The following is a 6,000-nucleotide window of genomic DNA, read 5'->3' on the forward strand; positions in this document are numbered from 1 at the left end:
CACAAAATTTTACGAGGAAATGTTGCTTTTATGTTAATTCAAATACCCACAATCCGTCAATTATAAAGAACAAAATTATTTTTTTAAGATAAATTACCGGAAAAAGGCGAGAGGCCTGATGACAACGGACAGTTAGCATTCTGGATATGGCTAAAATTTACAATAGAAATGCACTATCGAAATTGTTTCAAAACCAAACAATTAGAAGTACCTTACTACACTTGGTGTTTTGATCTTGGTATATGATTTTTTTCTTGAATAATATATTATTATATTTCAGGAGAAAACTTTAAGAAAATGTGGATCAAACCCTCCGCACGAATACATTTTATTACAAAATTGATGTTTTGAAGCTGTGAGCAAGACTGAATATCATCAAATGAACAAATGTATTTAAGTTGATGGAGAAAGGTGCTGACTTCGGGAAATGTAAACAGTTTGCTGACATTCTTAAAACAGAGGTCTTACGATTGATCAAATTTAAGAAGGTTTTAGATTTCTAGGTTGCTAAAAATACCCGTTATATCATCTTTTAGACGGATTACTGTACATCTTATAGACATTGATACTTCATAACATTCATATGAAATAAATGCGGCTGAAATACTTTAAGCGAATTTGATTTTCCGTTCTTCCCATTGTTATAAGCGAAAAATGTGAACATTTCATTACCGCACATGGGCAGATTCAATCAAACCGAGTCTGTTTTATTGATTGGGTGCATCCTATGATTAAAAAATATCAATATTGTATTTCGGTAAATAAAATTGAGGATGCCTAACACCTTGTTTACGGGGGCTCTCCCACGACAACGTAGACATTGGGAAATACGCGGGAAATAATTTACATCAACTCAAGCAGTTGTTACAACCATTTAACACTGCATTTAAACATACACTCAGAAAAAAATAAATATGTTTCAGAGTTACGATTCAGCATTTAATAATGTTAGAGCATAAACCGAAGAATACCGTCGCCAACTTACAGCGTTTTGTGCATCCTTTCTCAAAATACTTTCCTGCATGCTCAATGCAATTTCATGGCCGAGGAGCCCATCGCCAACGAACACCAACACTTATACCTCGTTGGTATATTTAAAGTATTCGCTTTACAGAGGTACAGTTTCAGCATCCTGTCATTTCCGTATCTTTTTTGATTACCTTCGCATTTGCCCACTATTGGCGTTCACGACGTCTTGTACCATTTTTGCATCTGTCGTATATAGTTATCATTGCAGTTTCTTCCAACCTCGCCATTTTACATAATGTGTTTAATCACTTAGAGACGAATTACAAATTCTAAATTGTCGCACATCGCCACGTATAGGTGTAGGACTAAATAAAGACTCAAAAACATTTCCTTGCAAAATTATTTTTTGATGAAAAGGTGGTGAAGTATGACAAAATCCTGTCCTATTCACACATGCAATTTGCCTGTTTTACAATGCATTAAAACGTCTTTAATTTATGTACGACATTCATGATAATGTAAAAGTATACGTAAATATAATGTAAAAAAGGTGTAAATTAGCTTGTTGTCAAATTAAATATAGCAAGCTTTGTTGCTTTAGCAAAAATATTCGAGTGTACACATTTGGTTATCGAATATCGTTTGAATATCTTATTTCGTGCGCACGACATCTTATCTCGAGCGATCAACATCTTATCTTGAGCGATCAACATCCTATCTCGAACGATCAATATATTATCTTGAGCGATCAACATCTTATCTCGAGCGATCACCATGTTATTTCGAGCGCACGACATCTTATCTTGAGCGATCAATATCTTATCTCGTGCGCACGACATCTTATCTCGAGCGATCAACATCTTATTTCGTGCACACGACGTCTTATCTCGAGCGATCAACATCTTATCTTGAGCGATCAACATCTTATCTCGAGCCATCAACATCAGTTCTTATCTTGAGCGATCAATATCTTATCACGAGCGATCAAGATATTATCTTGAGCGATCAAGATATTATCTTGAGCGATCAAGATATTATCTTGAGTGATCAACATCTTATCTCGAGCGATCAACATGTTATTTCGTGCACACAACATCTTATCTTGAGCGATCAACATCTTATCTCGTGCGTACGACATCTTATCTCGAGTGATCAACATCTTATCTCGTGCGCACGACATCTTATCTCGAGCGATCAACATCTTATCTCGAGCGATCAACATCTTAACTTGAGCGATCAACATCTTGTGCGCACGACATCTTATCTCGAGAGATCAACATCTTATCTGGAGCGATCAACATCTTATCTGGAGCGATCAACATCTTATCTCGAGCGATCAACATGTTATTTCGTGCGCACGACATCTTATCTCGAGCGATCAACATCTTATCTCGTGCGCACGACATCTTATCTCGAGCAATCAACATCTTATCTCGAGCGATCAACATCTTATCTCGTGCGCACAACATGTTATCTCGAGCGATCAACATCTTATCTCGAGCGATGAACATCTTAACTTGAGCGATCAACATCTTATCTTGTGCGCAAGACATCTTATCTCGAGCGATCAACATCTTATCTTGAGCGATCAACATCTTATCTCGAGCGATCAACATCTTATTTCGTGCGCACGACATCTTATATTGAGTGATCAACATCTGATCTTTAGCGATCAACTTCTTATCTCGAGCGATCAACATCTTATCTCGAGCGATCAACGTCTTATCTCGTGCGCACGACCTCGTATCTTGAGCGATCAACATCTTCTCGTGAGCGCACGACATCTTATTTCGATCGATCAACATCTTATCTCGTGCGCACGACATCTTTCTTCGAGCGATCAACATCTTATTTCGAGCGATCAACATTTTATCTTGAGCGATCAACATCTTATCTTGAGCGATCAACATCTTATCTCGAGCGATCAACATCTTATTTCGTGCACACGACATTTTATTCTCGAGCGATCAACACAGCAGTTACACACATGAGTTATTTACGATGATGCCCATAGGGTATTTAATGGTTGCTTTAGTTTTTTTGCTATCTATATTGCAGACGACTTTATGAAGGTACTTTAATGAGAAATGGTATCATTAAATAAAATGAGAAATTTTTGTACAAAATTTTGGTAAGGGTTAAACCTGCAGTCAACCTAAAGTGAATAAATTTTGCCTTCATGAACGCTGATATATATTCTGTTTCCCGTCTCAATAAGTGTATAGTTTATATGGTCATGTTTTAAACATCCCACTTATCTTACTTTCGAGGCAAACTTTATTGATCACAACAACAGTTTACGATCATATTAACCATAAGTTCGAGTCCTACATCCGCCGATTATTGTGGGTTTTCGGGTTTTCTTTAAAATAAAAAAATAGAAACATTGGCAGAAAGTATCATTTTTATCAAACTACGTTATTTTCGAACTTCACAACGTGAGATGAAATAGCTGCAAAACAGTGATGACGCAAAAGAATAATTTCAACATTTCAACTATTCAGTATGTAAGAAAAATGAATTTCATCAAATTCGTAGGTTCAAAGTGTACTGCTGTACATTTTTTGTATATGTAACAGAATAAGGGCAAAAACTGCATTGTGCTTTCGTACCTCTTGCGATTTACATATATGCATTTGTGATTCTCGTGTTCACATGCTTCGACATACTATTAGGCGCCATACTTGCGCGAAGAAAACAAAACAGTTATATCATATTTGATCTAAATTTTACAATAAAATACAGATTAGAATCGAAATAATTTACAGCAAAATATTTATTCACTCGGGCGGTAATACGTCATACGAAATAATTTCAATCGTACTGCACCCACGTGAATAATTACGCCCGACGTGTAACTGTACGAGAGAATTAATGGTGTTCTAATATTCTTGCCTCTGTTAAAACACTCTTACGCTAGAATGACGTCACATTAACGTGCGGTGACGTCAAAGTTTTAGTTTCGGCCAAGAAAGAGCGCTTCTGTATTAATTTTTATCTACTGTTTTAGATTAAAGATATATTAGAATCGGAATAATTTATATCACAAGCGTGTTTTAACACTATTTCTACACTCGGGTGGTGATACGTCGTTCATAAAATATCACTCGGGCTCCGCCCTCGTGAAATCATTACGCCCGACGTATAACCATCCATCGTGCAAAAATAGTGTTAAAGCACTCTTTTGCTATAGATTATTTCTTAATTAAAACACGGTTTTGCTAAACATATTTTGAAATAATTATTAAACATTTCTTTACAAATTTTGTTCAAATCATAATAACAACTAAAAGAGAACGCTTCTCGTTGAGTGATTCTAGAAGGAATATTTGCAGGTTGATATTTGGAGGTTTAGCCCATATACTTAGCTTTTACAATTACGGATTAAGTTGTGCAAAATATTATGCTATGTTGGCATTGCTCTTGCACTGGTCACTGTTCTGGTTATTAATTAAAGACTTCTTTCGTAACAGAATAATGGCTGACAACACTGATGACGAGGAAGTAGCAACTTCAGGGCTTCTACAATACTTAGAAAACGACCGTAAAATATACCAGGACTCTTTGGATATGCTGAAAAGTGAACGGGTAAGTTGACGATGATAAAAGTTTCTGATTATTAACACAAAAGGCATTGCTGTTAAAAAAAGAAATTATGACCCAAAGGTAGGTAACCTTAACATTTGTATGCGCGCATGCCCAACCGGAAGCTGACTTGACGATGCAACATAGCCATGAAGGAAGTTGACATATACGCAAAGCTACATAAATGCGAAATGTTAAAGCACTAATTTTCAAAAGATTTTGCTCTGTAGGTCTTAAACCAATGAGTTTGAAGCTATTGCATTTTCTATGGGTCATGTGAAGATGACATCGTAACTGTTTACGGTAAAATGTTTAAAGAGAATTCCTATAGTTTATTTTTCTTTTCATTTTTTTTTCAAATTCACATAAGTGATACGAAAACTGATGTTGAAAACAATGAACAAATAAAAACAATTGGTCACTAGGCTTGTTTTTGTGATAAATTGTTTTGAACACACCCACTTTTGCTAAAAGTACTGGCGATTTTTCAACGTTATATAATTTTCTGCTTTTTTATTAATACCAATTAACAATATGCATCAAGACTGCATAATAAGGTTTATTCTTTTTACAGATTTTATTGTATACTTATTTGGTATCACAGTCATATTTTAAATACCTTATCATTACAATAATGGGTAAAAATGAAGTAAAAACCATATTTCATAATTACTTTTATGAAACTTTTTTTTCAATGAAAAATACTTCTTTAAATTTTGAGAAAAAAAAGCTGTTTCAATAGACATTTTTTCTTGTTTTCCTTGTGTATATAATTGTATTGTGAACATAAAATGGCAAACAATGTATGGGTCGACAGGCTAAGTTTTATGTTAAGAGTAAGACCTCTTGAATACAACACCTGTTCAGACGTTCGAAAAATGACGCGAACCTTACCAAATTGATTATATCTGCTAAAAAGATAAAAAATTTTTTTAAGAAATCTTAATCCTTTCTTTAACTGACAAGTCGCCAAACGTCCGATCGCTCCGCCTCTTAAATCACGTGGTCTGGAAATGCGAAACCTTCGACAAACAAGCTTCAAAATGACGGATACGATAATGCTTAAAATTATGTCCCTTACGATGCTTGCTGATAATTCTTTCCTTACAAAAAATCATTATGACTAAAAAGTTTGCTAATTAGTCATATATCAATTCGTTGGATTTTTTTCGGGACGGAAATAACACTATTAAGGTTGAGAGGCTGCGGGTATTTGACATTCGAAAGTCAAATGTTTAGCTACTGAGGCTCCGTGTAGAGTTGTATAGTGTTTTCACTCTACATGTTTCTCAAAATTCTGAAATGTACATTGTATTTTCGTATATTTCTCAAATTCTTATCTCAAATTCTATACTGTAATTTCGTATGTCCTCAAATTCCATACTTCATTTAAACTATATAACAGATACTGGCTTACCTTCTATCCTCGAAAATTATCTTGTCGAA

The sequence above is a fragment of the Mercenaria mercenaria genome, unplaced genomic scaffold, assembly GCF_021730395.1.
Source record: "Mercenaria mercenaria strain notata unplaced genomic scaffold, MADL_Memer_1 contig_4354, whole genome shotgun sequence".
NCBI lineage: Eukaryota > Metazoa > Mollusca > Bivalvia > Venerida > Veneridae > Mercenaria > Mercenaria mercenaria.